Genomic DNA, 16,444 nt, shown 5'->3' with positions numbered 1-16,444 from the left:
ATGAGATTGCAAATCACTCACATCTTGAGCAATTTCTACATCACCAAGTCTCTACAACATGGTGGTTGAAGACAAGGAAGCATGAAACCTTCCAAACATATCCTTTGACAAATTCTTTATATCAGATTTCATTTGGTATCAAATTCATGATTGTCAATTTGGATACACAAGTGCTCTTCCTTGCAGGACTAACCCATGTAGGTAGATGAACTCAAACTACAAGTGGTGCTCCCAACCATTGATGAGCTACATCAACCTTGAGCATCCCACAGAAGTTCAACTACATGATCAAGTTCAACACCACCATGATACGTCTCCAACGTATCTATAATTTTTGATTGTTCCATGCTATTATATTATCAACCTTGGATGTTTTATATGCCTTTATATGCTATTTTATATGATTTTTGGGACTAACCTATTAACCTAGAGCCCAGTGCCAGTTTCTGTTTTTTCCTTGTTTAGAGTATCGCAGAAAAGGAAAATCAAACGGAGTCCAATTGACCTGAAACTTCACGGAACTTATATTTGGAAGGAAAGCAACCCGGGAGACTTGGAGTCCACGTAAGGGAAGCAACGAGGAAGCCACGAGGCAGGGGGCGCGCCCACCCCAACTGGATGCGCCCTCCACCCTCGTGGGCCCCTCGTGGCCCCCCTGACATACTTCTTCCACCTATATATCTCCATATACCCTAAAACGATCGAGGAGCACAATAGATCGGGAGTTCTGCCACCAGAAGCCTCCATAGCCACCGAAAGCCAATGTAGACCCATTCTGGCACCCTGCCGGAGGGGGAAATCCCTCTCCGGTGGTCATCTTCATCATCCTGGTGCTCTCGATGACGAGGAGGGAGTAGTTCTCCCTCAGGGCTGAGGGTATGTACCAGTAGCTATGTGTTTGATCTCTCTCTCTCTCTCTCTCTCTCTCTCTCTCTCTCGGTTCTTGAGGTGATACGATCTTGATGTATCGCGAGCTTTGCTATTATATTTGGATCCTATGATGTTTTCTCCCCCCTCTACTCCCTTGTAATGGATTGAGTTTTCCCTTTGAAGTTATCTTATCGGATTGAGTCTTTAAAGATTTGAGAACACTTGATGTATGTCTTGCCGTGTGTATCTGTGGTGACATTGGGATATCACGTGATTCACTTGATGTATGTTCTGGTGATCAACTTGCGGGTTCCGCCCATGAACCTATGCATAGGGGTTGGCACACGTTTTTGTCGTGATTCTCCGGTAGAAACTTTGGGGCACTCTTTGAGGTTCTATGTATTGGTTGAATAGATGAATCTGAGATTGTGTGATGCATACCGTATAATCATACCCACGGATACTTGAGGTGACATTGGAGTATCTAGGTGACATTAGGGTTTTGGTTGATTTGTGTCTTAAGGTGTTATTCTAGTACGAACTCTAGGGCTGTTTGTGACACTTACAGGAATAGCCCAACGAATTGATTGGAAAGAATAACTTTGAGGTGGTTTCGTACCCTACCATAATCTCTTCGTTTGTTCTCCGCTATTAGTGACTTTGGAGTGACTCTCCGTTGCATGTTGAGGGATAGTTATATGATTCAATTATGTTATTATTGTTGAGAGGACTTACACTAGTGAAAGTATGAACCCTAGGCCTTGTTTCAACGCATTGCAATACCGTTTGTGCTCACTTTTATCATTAGTTACCTTGTTGTTTTTATATTTTCAGATTACAAAAACCTTTATCTACTATCCACATACCACTTGTATCACCATCTCTTTGCCGAACTAGTGCACCTATACAATTTACCATTGTATTGGGTGTGTTGGGGACACAAGAGACTCTTTGTTATTTGGTTGCAGGGTTGCTTGACAGAGACCATCTTCATCCTACGCCTCCTATGGATTGATAAACCGTAGGTCATCCACTTGAGGGACGTTTGCTACTGTCCTACAAACCTCTGCACTTGGAGGCCCAAAAACGTCTACAAGAAGAAAGTTGTGCAGTAGACATCACACCACCCAAGGTATGTTATTCCACCTTAGAGAAGCTTTACCCCAAGTCATGGGTAAATGCTTAAACGAAAAATGGTAACCCCATTTTGAGCTTAAAACGATGAGTATGACCTACGATCAAGTGTTCTCACTTGACTCCTCAGTCAATATACTCTAACATAGGTGACTTTGTCGCCGACCAATTCTAGATGAAGTTCTCCAGTGTTTCTTTGTGTTCTTGCATTTGTCTCTTGCACATCTGTTCCCCTTCTTTAATAAAAAAACTTCATCTAGATTTGTTTATTTTATTTTAATTTCTGTTCTGCATTCCCTGCATCTAATTCATTGCAAATCCTTCAGTTAATTCCTCGCAAATCTTTGTGAGATTTTATTTGCCTAGTGAGATGAGGTGACAAAATGTTGTCTCTGTGTTGAACTCGGACACACCGTATTGCTACTTTTGGTCAAACCAAACCATTTTGGTGCTACTGAAGTAAACAACTCGGTGCTACCGATTTCAGTGTTGTGTAGACACTTTGTCATTTGCGTCCTGCATATTTGTTCCAGCTCCACTCAATGATTCTTGTCCTCTACCAGCATCACATTCTATATGTTGCTTTGCTTTGTAACTCAAGGACCAAACCTATTTTGACTCACACTCTAGAAGATCCCTTCTTGGAAATTGATATCAAAGGGGGAGAGAGAGGTCACATCAAAGCTTACTTACTTCAAAAGGGGGAGAGTACTTCAAAGGGGAGAAATGCTTGATCACATCAAACAAAGAGAGAGACCCTAGATGCTTGGTATTCAAGAGGAGAGAAGTCACATGTCTTTAAGAGGGGAAAGACATGTTAGTTTCTGTTTTTGTGCTCTGATATGTTTTGCTCTAATTTTTTTGTTCCCTATATTCTCCCATTACCCAATATAAGATTCAGGGGGAGAAAGACTTCTAGGGAAGGAAATCTTTGAATTCATTGCATATATTTACCTTTGGGGACATGTCTATATCTAATAGAGTACCTAGTACTCACTTACTGCATGTCATCCCAGTCTTGGTACTCTTGTGGTTTACTGTTTGCTCCGTCTAGTAGATGTATCTTTGTTATCTAACCATGTTTACTCAGTTTCATCTCTTCCAAAGCCAGCTCAAGACCACAAGGTAAGTATATGCATCACACTCATGTGCATGATGATCTCTTGTTGATGTACATATTGTTTGCAAGAAGGACTCATGAACATGAAGGTACAATTTCTATATTCACATCATTTGCTCTGATGCATATAGCCAAGATACATGTAACTCATTGCTTGCTCTATCATGCTTATGCATACACATGCTCTTATACTCTATATTTACATGATTGCATACATGTAGGGGGAGCCTATGCATGTTGCATGTCTTTCCAAAGCTTTACATACTATTCTTTATATCTTTATCTAAAGCTTTGATGTATGTTGTCATCAATTACCAAAAAGGGGGAGATTGAAAGCACAAGTGCTCCCTGGGTGGTTTTGGTAATTAATGTCAACATACCTCTTGTTGGACTAATACTTTTATCTAGCATATTTCATTTGAGTTCAACAGTGGAGTGGCTTGGACAAGAGGATGTGAAACCCCTTCAAGATGCTAAGGACAAAGGATTAGATCAAGCTCAAAAGTTCAAGACTCTATATTTTCATTTTAGTGATCCAAGATCACATTGAGTCCATAGGAAGGCCAATACTATTAAAAGGGGATGAGGTGTTTCTTAATGGCTTGCTTGCTCAAAGTGCTTACTGTTATGCTCCAAGGCCCTCAACCATTTTCTCATATCCACATATGTCCCAAACCAAAAGTCAAACTCGGCCCCACCGATTTGATCTATCCGGCACCACCGAGTTCACTTGACATAGCCACTGCCAGAAACCCTAGTCACTTCGGTCTCACCGATGGGGTCTCGATCTCACCGAGATGGGCTCGCAAACTCTCTGTTACCTACTGCAATAATCTCGGTTCCACTGAGATATGCAATCGGTCCCACCGAGTTTGCTTGACCAACTCTCTGTTTTGCTTATTACCAAAATCGGTCCCACCGAGTTTGTGTAATCGGTCAAACCGAGTTTGTGTAATCGGTCAAACCGAGTTGAGGTTTTACCCTAACCCTAGCACATCGGTCCCACCGAGTTGATCATATCGGTCCCACCAAAAATCCTAACGTTCACATTTTGAACTAAATCGGTCTGACTGAGTTTGCTGAGTTGTGTGTAACTCTTACATTTTGTGTGGAGGCTATATATACCCCTCCACACTTCCTTCATTAGTAAGGAGAGCCATCAGAACATGCCTACACTTCCAGCATACATTTTCTGAGAGAGAACCACCTACTCATGTGTTGAGACCAAGAAATTCCATTCCAACCATATGAATCTTGATCTCTAGCCTTTCCCAAGTTGCTTTCCACTCAAATCATCTTTCCACCAAATCCAAATCCATGAGAGACAGTTGAGTGTTGGGAAGACTATCATGTGAGTTCATCATCAACACACCATCTATTACCTTTTGGAGAGTGGTGTCTCCTAGATTGGTTAGGTGTCACTTGGGAGCCTCCATCAAGATTGTGGAGTTGAACCAAGCAGTTTGTACGGGCAAGGAGATCGCCTACTTCGTGAAGATCTACCCTAGTGAGGCAAGTCCTTCATGGGCGATGGCCATGGTGGGATAGACAAGGTTGCTTCTTCGTGGACCCTTCATGGGTGGAGCCCTCCGTGGACTCGCGCAACCGTTACCCTTCGTGGGTTGAAGTCTCCATCAACGTGGATGTACGATAGCACCACCTATCGAAACCACGCCAAAAATCTCCGTGTCTCCAATTGCGTGTGCATACTCCAATCCCATCCCTTTACATTCTTGCAACTTGCATGCTTTACTTTCCGCTGCTCATATACTCTTGCCATGCTTGCTTGAAATGTATTGTGAATGTTTCAACTTGTGCTAAAACTCCACCTTAACTTGAGGAAACTAAAAACTGCTACTTTTCTTTGTTAAGAGTCTATTCACCCCCTGTCGGTGTACTAGAGTAGGGGTACCCTATTACCCCGAACTCGTGCACTGGCAGTCGCAGCGCCCCGCGGCAAGGCTTGCCGGGTGACCGCCAGGACCCTCCGTGGTTCCCTTGAAGACCATTCAAGAACAAAGTACTCAAACCAAGGCCCCGGTAAGAGGAGCTTGCCGGGAAGGCCAACCAAGGCCCCGGCAAGAGGAGCTTGCCGGGAAGAGACAAGACCCCGGCAAGAGGAGCTTGCCGGGAAGGCCACTCAAGACATACCAAGAAAGCTTGCCGCGACGCGCCCTGCGTCCCGGCAAGATCCGGCGAGCGACAAGCTTCCGGACGCGACAAGACGACAGCCGCGGCAAGGAGCTTGCCGCGGGAAACCCCCACTTCGTGCCCGCGCTCCAGCTCACCTGCTAATGTGTCGATCTGGGACTCTCGCAGAGCGAACGTGGCGGGAGGCCGTGCAGCTAGGGGTACGTGGTGGCAAGCGGAGATGAAGAGAAGCCCATCGTGGCAAACGGTGGCACTCCTAACGGTCACCTTTTGCACTGTTTAGGAGACTCAGACAGGCATTTAATGCCTTTGTCCCCTGCCGCCAGAGTTAGGTAGGGCGCACTGTATCCACAGTAGTGGTAGCTGCACCTACCCATCCTTTTCCATTTTTACCCTTCTTGTCTACGTTGCCCCCTGTCGGTGACCCCTTGAGAATATAAAAGGAGGCCCAAGCGCAACGTAGAGGGGGTTCGGAGAATTCAGAGGCTCGAGCAGTTCGGCTCGTTCAACACCAGGAACACTCTCAAGCTCAGTCTGGCAGCGTCCATCGCTCCTGAGCAAGAATCCAATATACACAAACAAGCAGCAGTAGGGTTTTACGCATCCGTGCGGCCCGAAGCTGGGTAAAATCGCCCGCGTGCACTGCCTCGATCCGCTCTTTGTGCGCTCTCCGCCCCCAACCGAACCGAAAAGGGGCCCTGTCCCCATAGGTGTTGGCGGGAACCAGCATCGCCCCCGACATCTCTGGCGTGCCAGGTAGGGGGCGTCGAGATCGTGCGAACCCGATCCGGTGTGCACGCAAGCTAGATCTTCATCGTCTTCATCGACATGCCACCGAAGAAGAAGAATTCGGAGGCGGCTGTTCCGTCCGCGTCGCTTCCATCGCCTTCGGAGCAAACAGATGGTGGAGTGGACGCCGACGGAGGAATGGGCGTCGATGAAGGTGCCCACAGCGCTGCCAAGTCCAAGGACAAGGCGGCACAGACCTCGGTGTCCATGCGCGCTCCGCGTCCCTCTCAAGAGGCGCGGAACCAGCAGCGTCATAGCGTTCGCAGTGCCATACGTCCGCTGACCCAAGATCAAGCTGGTGGTTCGAGCGGCGTTCAAGACCAGCATGCACACCAGCATGCTGGCCCCAGCGAGGTACGGTCGCCGGCACGGGACGCTGCTCCTTCTAACTTGGTTAGGAGTCCGAGCACGCCCCTCTCCTCGCACCGTTCACCTCTGCCGCCCACCACCCCAGCAGAAGCCTTGGCGCGGGCCCAGCTGCTCCTGGACTATCCTCCGACGGCGGACAAGACCGACGAATGGAGGGCCACTATCCAGAGCCTCATCGGCTTCGCTAACGGCGACACTACGCGGCGACCAAGCACCTCGCTGCCGCGGCAGGACAACCAGACGCGAGCCGATGGCAACAAGACTGAGGGAGGTGCGACTTCCATGCACTCTCCACTACGAAGGCCAAAATCACCGACTCGCCGGGTCCACCCCAACAGCGGCTCTACCGCGTAGTCGGACCCACGAGTTCGTCGCGACCAGTGCCAAGTTCTCCATGAACGACAAAAAGAAGACGCTCGAACCCGCATCGAGCGCCGAAGAGAAGCGCGACGTCAATCCAACAAGCGCGCTGGGCTCACTGTTGACATGCATGCGCCAGGGGAACCAGGCGATCTGCCGTACGCGGTAGGTTGTCCTGTGTTCACCCGTGAGCTGCGGCAAGTCCAGTGGCCCAGCACAAAGAATTTCAAGCCCGACGTGCCGGAGAAGTACGACGGCAAGACACATCCGTCGGAGTTCCTCAGCATCTACACCATTGCAGTGCAAGCTGCCGGGGGACGAGATGACAAGATCCTTGCCAACTACTTCCCGCTGGTGCTCAAGCCCAATGTCAGATCCTGGCTCATGCACTTGCCGGACAACTCCATATCTTCCTGGGCTGATCTGTGCCATCAGTTTGTCGGCGCCTTTACAGGCGGCCACAAGCCACATGGCCAAGAGAGCGATCTTCATCTGCTCGCCTAGAAGGAAGGAGAGCCACTGCGCAAGTACATTCAGAGATTTAGCCGCGTACAGCACAACATCCCAGACGTCCACCCCGCCGCGATCATTAGCGCATTCCATCAGAACGTACGAAACCGAAGGATGAGGGAGGAGATGGCGATGTATAAAATCAGAGACATCAGCGAGCTTTACGCCCTGGCTGACAAGTGTGCACGCGCTGAAGAGGGGAGGAGGCTCCCCGGAGATAGTACAGGAGCAGGAGGATCTGACAGTGAGGATGCCGCCCCGGCGAGGAAAGGCCGGCGGCGTAACTACAGAAGGAATACGGGCAAGGAAGTGCTAGCTGTCGAGCAGACCGGCAAAGAAGGTGGCGCCAAGGAAGCTAAGGCTAGTGGCTCCGACAAGGAGGCCCAACCTGTGGCGGCCGCCGATAAGCAGGACAGCTCCGGCAGGCAGTATTGCAAGATTCACCGCACCAAGGGTCACGATCTCCAGAACTGCAAGAAGGTCGAACAGCTCGCTGAGCAGCAGAAAGCTGAATACGAGCGACGCGACAAAGAGAAGGCCCAGGAAAGAACTGGTGAATCCGGCAAGAAACGCCCCGGCCGGGGAGGACGCCGCGGCAAGGCCAAACAGCGGCTAGGAGACAGACCTCCCCGCGGCCGCGACAAGGATGAAGATGACGATGATGACGAAGATGTGGATGATGATGAGGCCGATGAGCAGGAATTTCAAAAAGCCACAGAGGTCCTATGCGTTGACGGTGGCGCCTCTCTGCATGCTTCGCACCGCCAACTCAAACAATGGATGCGGGAAGTAAATGCAGCAGAGCCATCCATAGAGTCACGCAAGCCCCTGAAATGGTCCAGCACGCCTATCATTTTCGACATTGGGGATCACCCTGATCGCGTAACTGCGGTCGGGTGCTTGCCAATGTTGGTCTCACCAACTATCCGCAACCTCAAGGTCACAAAGATGCTAGTTGACGGCGGGGCCGGCTTGAATCTTGTCTCCTCCGCGGTCCTTCACAAACTTCAGATCCCTGACAGCGAGCTCGAAGAGACCGGCACATTCCAAGGAATCAACCCGGGAAGGAGCAAGCCAAAAGGGAAGATCACGCTGCCGGTCACATTTGGCAGCGAGCTGAATTTCAGAACTGAGAGGGTCACATTTGACGTTGCCGATTTTCCATTGCCCTACAATGGGATACTTGGCCGTCCAGCGCTCGCCAAGTTTATGGCAGCCTCTCACTATGCATACAATGTGCTCAAAATGCCAGGCCCGATAAGTGTCATCTCTGTCCCCGGCGACAAGAAAGATGCCCTTATCTACGCCGACAAGATCTACCGGGAAGCAGCAGCCGCAGCTGATCACCACACACTTGCCGCTGAAGTTCCCAGGGGGAAGAAGAAGGCCAAGTCCGGCAAGAGCTCTGATGCCCACTCCGGCAAGCGCACCTCTTCAGAGTGCTGCGCTACTGTCGAGGACGCACCATCGAGCTCCACCGGCAAGTGCAAGAAGATGATGGCAACTCCACCCGAGACCAAGAAGGTATCCGCCAAGGAGGACGGCACTGGTGGTACCTTCACCATCAGTGCCACGCTTGACCCCAAATAGGAAAGCGTGCTCGTTGCCTTCCTGCGGGCGAATGTCGACGTGTTCGCATGGCAACCGTCTGATATCCCCGGTGTTCCCAGGAAAGTAATCGAGCACCACCTTGCCGTCTGTCCTCATGCGCGGCCCGTCAAGCAGAGAGTCAGAAAGCAAGCGGTGGAGCGCCAAGAGTTCATTGCAGAAGAGATCAGGAAATTGGAAGCAGCAGGCCTTGTTAGAGGAGTGCTCCATCCCACGTGGTTAGCCAATCCTGTAGTCGTGCGCAAAGCGAACGGGAAATGGAGGCTTTGTATAGACTTCACTGACGTCAATAAAGCTTGTCCCAAAGATCCATTTCCCTTGCCGCGCATTGACCAGATTGTTGACTCCACAGCTGGATGTGATTTGCTTTCATTTCTTGATGCGTATTCAGGGTACCATCAAATCTTCATGGCAGAAGAGGATGAGGAGAAAACCGCATTTATCACCCCTTGTGGCACATACTGTTTTGTACGAATGCCCTTTGGGTTGAAGAATGCTGGTTCAACATTTGCAAGAGTAGTTCACGTCGCTTTTGAGCCACAGATACACAGAAATGTGGAAGCCTACATGGATGATATAATGGTCAAGAGCAAGGACAAGGCTACCCTGATCCAAGATTTAGAAGAAACTTTTGCAAATCTGCGCAAGATCAACCTCAAGCTCAACCCCGAGAAGTGCGTGTTTGGAGTCCATTCCGGCAAACTTCTCGGGTTCTTTGTGTCTCAGCGGGGAATTGAAGCCAACCCCGACAAGATTAAGGCCATCGAGCAGATTGAAGCACCGAAGCGCGTCAAGGATGTGCGAAGGCTTGCCGGTTGCGTGGCTGCTCTCAGCAGGTTTATCTCTAAGTCTGTTGAGCGCGCCCTGCCATTTTTCAAAATATTAAAAAAGGCAGGTCCAATGAAATGGACTCCGGAAGCGGAGGCTGCGCTGCAGGACTTGAAGAGGTACCTGTCCTCCACTCCAATACTTGTCGCACCTAAGCCACAAGAGAAGTTGCTGCTGTACCTAGCGGCAACCAATCAAGTGGTTAGTGCTGCGTTAGTAGCGGAGAGGGAGGCGGACGATGAGCCGAGCAACCGCAGCAAGTGAATCCAGCGACAAGCAGGGGGCTTCTCCAACAAGCTCTGGTCCGGCAAGCTCTGGTCCGGCAAACTCTGGTCCCGACAAAGATGAATCTGCGTAGATGTGCAAGGACGTGCAGAAGAAGATGGTGCAGCGCCCAGTTTACTTTGTTAGCTCCCTTCTCCAGGGAGCTAGGTCGAGGTACTCTGGTGTGCAAAAATTTCTTTTCGGCCTTCTCATGGCCTCGAGAAAGCTGCGCCATTACTTCCAGGCACACGAGATCACAGTCGTCACTCGCTTTCCGCTGAAGAGGATACTGCAGAATCCAGAAGCAACAGGCAGGATTGTCGAGTGGGCCTTGGAACTGTCAAGCTTTGGCCTCAAGTTTGAGAGCACTGCAACTATCCAAAGCAGGGCATTGGCAGAGTTCATAGCAGAGTGGACGCCAACTCCAGACGAAGAAATTCCAGAGACGAGCATCCCCGTCAAGGAGACAAGCAAAGAGTGGCTGATGTACTTTGATGGTGCCTTCTCGCTGCAAGGCACCGGTGCTGGCGTGCTGCTTATCGCACCCACCGGAGAGCACCTCAAATACATAGTCCAGATGCACTTTCCCAAAGAGCAAGCAACCAACAATACTGCAGAGTATGAAGGATTGCTTGCCGGTCTCAGAATAGCAGCCGACCTTGGGATCAAGAAGCTCATTATCAGGGGTGACTCGCAGCTTGTCGTCCGCCAAGTGAACAAGAACTACAGAGCCCGTTGATGGAAGCATATGTTGATGAAGTGAGGAAGCTAGAAGAGCGCTTTGACGGCCTGCAAATGGAGCATATCCCAAGACCTCACAATGACACTGCTGATGGCCTGTCAAAATGCGCTGCACTAAAGTGGCCTGTGGAACCAGGGATCTTTGTGCTCAAGCTGACTCAACCTTCCGTGACACCATCAACTGGACAGAATAAGAAGAGGAAGTTGGTTTCTGATGACTATTTTCCGGCAGAGCACCCCGAAGCCGCCGCCAAGAAAGTCCCCAAGATCAACGTCAACGATGCTGAAGGGCAGTCTGCTCCGGCAAACCTTACGGTTTGTTCTGTCGAAGCAAACGCTCCCGACAAGTTTTGCTCTGATAAGCTTGCCGGGGAATGTCGCGCTCTGGCAGAGCCACAGGTTCTTGCCGTAGAAGCGGATGTTTCGGCAGCAACAGATATGCCTTTAGTCCTTGTTGTCGAGCCGCAAGCTCCGGCATGGGCGCAGCAGATTGTCCGTTTCCTCCAGACAGGAGAGCTTCCCGAAGAGCAAGAAGAAGCTGAAAAAGTAGCCCGGCAGTCAAGTATGTACAAGTTTGTCGACGGCACATTGTAAAGAATAAGACTCAACGGTGTGAAATTGAAGTGCATTCGCCGGGAAGATGGGCAACATCTGTTGGCAGAGATACATGGAGGCATATGTGGTCACCACATTGGCGCAAGAGCACTTGTCGGCAAAGCATTCCGACAAGGCTTCTTCTGGCCGACAGCCCTCCAGGATGCAACTGCACAAGTAACCAAGTGTGAAGCGTGCCAGTTCCATTCCAAACAGATACACCAGCCAGCTCAAGCTCTCCAGACGATCCCTTTATCCTGGCCATTTTCGGTCTGGGGGCTCGACATCCTCGGCCCCTTCCCCCGAGCTGTCGGGGGCTTTGAGTTCTTGTACGTTGCAATCGACAAGTTCACAAAGTGGCCAGAAGTGGAACCAGTGAGGAAGGTGACAGCACAGTCAGCAGTCAAGTTCTTCAGGTCGATTGTTTGCCGTTTCGGGATCCCGAACAGGATCATCACCGACAACGGCACGCAATTTACGAGCCGCACCTTCATGCAGTACGTCCAAGATCTTGGCGCCAAGGTCTGCTTCGCTTCTGTTGCTCATCCAAGAAGCAACGGTCAAGCGGAGAGGGCAAATGCTGAAGTGCTGCGAGGCCTCAAGACCAGAACTTTCGACAAACTGCACAAGTGCGGAAGAAACTGGATCGAGGAGCTGCCGGTGGTTCTTTGGTCGATCAGGACGACGCCAAATCGAGCCACTGGCCAGACACCCTTCGCTCTAGTCTATGGAGCGGAGGCAGTTCTCCCCACGGAACTCGTATACGGGTCACCTCGAGTGCTCGCTTATGATGAGCTCGAGCAAGAGCAGCTGCGGCAAGATGACGCGCTGCTCCTTGAGGAAGACCGTCTCCAGGCTGCTGTGCGAGCCGCTCGCTACCAGCAAGCTCTGCGCCGCTACCATAGCCGCAGAGTCAATGCCAGGAGTCTCGAGGAAGGCGACCTTGTTCTTCGGCGCGTTCAGTCGGCCAAGAATTCCAACAAGTTGACGCCGAAGTGGGAAGGCCCTTATCGGGTGAAACGAGTCACTAGGCCCGGCGCTGTCCGCCTTGAGACCGAAGATGGCATTCCGGTGAGCAACTCCTGGAACATCGAGCATCTTCGTAAGTTTTACCCATAAGGCGCGGTTGTCGGACCCTGTCCGGCAACCACCTTTCTGTACAAGTCTTGCCGCTGTTGCATGTAATCCTTTGTACAGAGCCGGGCGCAGACCCCGTGCACTAGTAAAGTTCATGTGCCCCGCACATCTTGTCAGTTTCCTTATGCTATGATCCTTTTTCGCATATATTATCTGACACTTTGTGCAGCACCAGACCCCGGTAAGCGATAACGAGCCCAAGGCTCCATATCATTGCTTTATTTCTCTGTCTCTTTCTCAAAAGAAGGAAGGTTCCCTCGCCCACAAGGTTTACCGGGGGGGGAAGGAGAAGATAATGGTGTGGACCAGGCCGTTCAAAAAAAGTTTCTCCTTGCCGGGAAGCAGACGACAGAAAAGCTAAGTTGCTAAAGCTTGAGCAATCAGTTTTTTAAGTTTTTGAGTTATTTTCCTTGAACGACCGTGCTTTGTATGGAAAACCTGTGCGCGGAGGAACCAATTCACAGCTGGCTGTGCCTTTACTTTGTTTCGAGTCCGCTCAACAACTTAAGTGAGCTGCTAGCGCCCTTACTTTGCTTCGAGTCCGCTCAGCAACTTAAGTGAGCCGCTAGCGCCCTTACTTTGTTTCGAGTCCGCTCAACAACTTAAGTGAGCTGCAACTAGTTGCGACAAGGTTGCTTGTCGGTAGCGACCCCGCCAGCAGGCTGCTGAAGTTCCGCACTCGGCGCTCGCGGCAAGGGTGCCTGCACCGGCAAGTTTCCCTAGAAAGCGTAGGGCAGGACCATACAAAGCCAAGAGTCGAGTAAAGGAAGTAACACAGCAATTTTTGCCTAAGATAGAGTTATATTACAAGAATAACTTGTCGCACCTCTAATAAAGTGTTCCCATGACATGACTGGCAGCGACAAGAAAAGAAGAAAATGGACGGCCTAATCTACGCGACCGCTGTCAACCCTTTTGACCTCGTTCACCCTGTCGACGATGGGTGCGACGAGGGCCTTAAGTGCGTCAAGATCAGCGTCCGCCGGCAGCTTCCTGAGGACGTTGGTGAGGTTGAGGCCCGGATTGCGGAAGGCCACCTTCACCAGCACCTTCTCCAGAACTCCAGCACAAATCGAGCGTGACTCGTCGGCCAACTGCTTTGGGATCCATTCCCGGAGTTGCTGAAGCACTGCCGCCACGCCTTTGAAGAACAGAGTGAGCTTGGCGCTGGGTTGGAGGTTCTCGTCGGAGGAATACCCGAAGCCTTCCACCCCCAATTGCACCAGCTCCTCTTCGATAACTGCAGCAATGTCCACGAGGCCCTCCGTCCAGAGCTCCACAGTATCTCTGAGAAGATTCTGGGTTTCGGCGGCCGTCGCTAGCAGCGCCTCGTTGGCCTCGATGTCCTTCTTCAAGTCTGCCTCCCGTTTCCTGGCGCTGTCCAACGTCTCCGTCAAGGTGGCCAGCTTCAGCGTCAGATCGGCGTTGGAATCCTTGGCGGCGCTCAATTCCTTGCCCCTCTCGCCGAGTCGGCCCTGCAGCTCACCGTGGGCAAGGGCGTCCTTCTCGCGCTCTAGCTTGAGGGCGGCAAGCTCTTCGCCACCAACCTTCAGATCAGTTTCTAGCTGCGCCACCTTTGCCTCCAATTCTTTCTTGGCGGCCTCGGCAGCCGCAGCCGTATCCTTTGCCTCTTGGAGCGTCCCGCCAAGTGCCCGTTCGCGCGCGGCAAGCTCCTCTTCGTGGCTGTCGAGGTTCACTTTCCGCTGAGTCAGCTCGCCTTCTCGCGCGTACAGCTTCTCGCCGGTGAGCCGCTGCTGCTCTTCAGCTTCGGCCTTCTCGAGGAGGAAAGCCTTCCGTTCCTCGGCAAGCTGCTCCCGCTCCTCCGCCAAGGCCCGGAGAGTTTCTTGACGAAGACCCCGGAGCTCCTCCGCACGCTTCTCTATGTCCACGCTCGCCCTCGCGGCAAGCGCTTCCCGGGACTCCAACTTGACTTGGCGGGCGCGGTAGAGCGCCAGCAGCCTCCGCAGCAGCCGCTCCTCCTCGGGCTCTTCACTGCTGCTTCCCGGCGCGTCGACGATCGACAACCCGGCGGAGGCAAGCACCTCCCCATCCAGAGCTTCTCCTTCCACCGGCGCCCTGGAGCTCGACGCCCAGGGGAGCTTGATAAAGATACCCTCGCCAGCCTTCAGATAGGCGCCGGGCTGGGGCTCCTCGGAGCCTGGCGCTGCGGCAGCGGCGGAGGGATCGGCGGTCGGTGCAGCGCCTGACGCTCCTGCGGCCTCAGGGCCGTCAATGCGATCGCCAGATCCCCCGCCAGCTTCCTCGGCGGCAGCCTTGGCGGCCTCTTCGCCGGCGGGCACGTTAGCGCCGGCTCCTTCTTCGGTGGCCGCGGCATCATCAGTATTGCCGCGCACGTCTTCTTCGCCGCCTGCCTCGGTCTCCATCGGATCCGTGGAGGGTGGGTCTGACGACCAAAGAAGAAGGAGAAATCAAGCAAGTGTTCGAGAAGAGAAATCAGCAGAAGACTACAAGGAAAGTTTCGGGCAAGAAGGGCTACCTGTGCTAGGATCTGCCGTCGTGGCCTCCACCACCGGCGGATCATTAGCGCTGTCCCTTGCCAGAGACTCCTCCCTTGCCGGAGGCTCCTCCCTTACTGGAGGACGCTCCCTTGCCGGGGAGTCCGCCCTTGGCGGCGTAGTCGAAGCAGACGACGAGTCGGAGGAGATCACCACGCCCTCCTGATCAAGCTGTTCTGCTCCTGCACAAACAAAACAGAGATCGGATGTCAACAAAAGGAAAAGAGCAACCACGCGCATCCAGAAGCAGAAAGTAAACCATGTGCTTACGCTGGGGGCTGCTCTCCGAAGTGATGGCCGGGTCCGGCAAGGTAGTCTCGGGCGCACCTCCTGCCGTCGCAGTGGGCTCGTCCTCGATGACCACCACCTGAGCCTTGGCCCTCTTCGCCGCCCTCTGGGCCACAAGGAGAGCCCAGGGTGAATCAGATCCGATGCAAGACAAGATCAGCAAGTTGAAGAACTACAAGAACAAGCAAGGGAATCTTACTCTTCTTCCTCCTCCTCATCGGAGCTGAGCGCGGAGAGGTCGAAGTTCGGCCCACCTCCGGCACGACGAGGTGGAGGGGTGGGATCCCTTGGCCGCTTGGCGGGGACTGCGGCGCCAGCCCGAGACGACCCCGCCCCAGTTGCCACTGCGGCGGGAGGCGCCCCCGCGGTGACCGTACTTGCCGTGGTGGAGCGCGTCGTGCGGCGCTGCGGCTGTTGACCATCTTGCCGCCCTGCTGCATCCCCGATCCTGCTGAGGCGCCTTCTTGGCTGCACTGGGGGCTGCGTTCCGGGTCCTGCTCCCGGCAAGCTCCCTGGAGGTGGCGGGCCGCTCGTACCCTCGGCGGGCTCGTTCGACTCAGCATCGGGCGCGGCGAGCTCTTCTTCCTCTTCGGGCTGCTCCCGTTCAGCAATGCTCATCGCCAACGCCGCGTCCGCTTCCTCCACGGTGAACCTGAATTCACCCGCGGCCGTGGCTGCCGCCGCCTCTTCCGCCCTGGTGGCGATGCGCTCCATCTCTTGCTCAGTGGTGTCGCGGGTGAGGAGCTTCTTCTCGTCAGCGTTGACCGCCACCTCCACTAGGCTATCAAAGAACTACTGCACGACATCGCCGGCGGGCTCTTGCCAAGTTGGAGCGATCCCGTGCGAGTCACACAACGGCATCATTGCGCAGATGCGATCGCGCGAGGAGTTGTTGCATAGAGGAACGACGCCTGCCGGCAACTTGAACCACTCGGGATGCTGTGGGTCATGCTTGAATATCTCCTTAAGCATCCCGTCCAACTCTAGGACGGTGAAATTGAAGTTGAGGCCTGGACGCAACCTCATTATATCTGCCGAGCCTCCAAATTCCCAGGCAGGTCTCCCCCTCGCCTGCAGAGGGGCGATGCGCCGGCGAAGGAAATCTGCGCCGACAGCTCCTACAGTCAGCCCGGCAAGCCTGAGACGCAAGATTCGAGTGGTGGCG

Source organism: Triticum aestivum, chromosome 6A (assembly GCF_018294505.1).
Source record: "Triticum aestivum cultivar Chinese Spring chromosome 6A, IWGSC CS RefSeq v2.1, whole genome shotgun sequence".
NCBI classification, from domain to species: Eukaryota; Viridiplantae; Streptophyta; class Magnoliopsida; order Poales; family Poaceae; genus Triticum; species Triticum aestivum.
The sequence above is the reverse complement of the archived record's forward strand: the minus strand, read 5'-3'. Positions refer to the sequence as shown.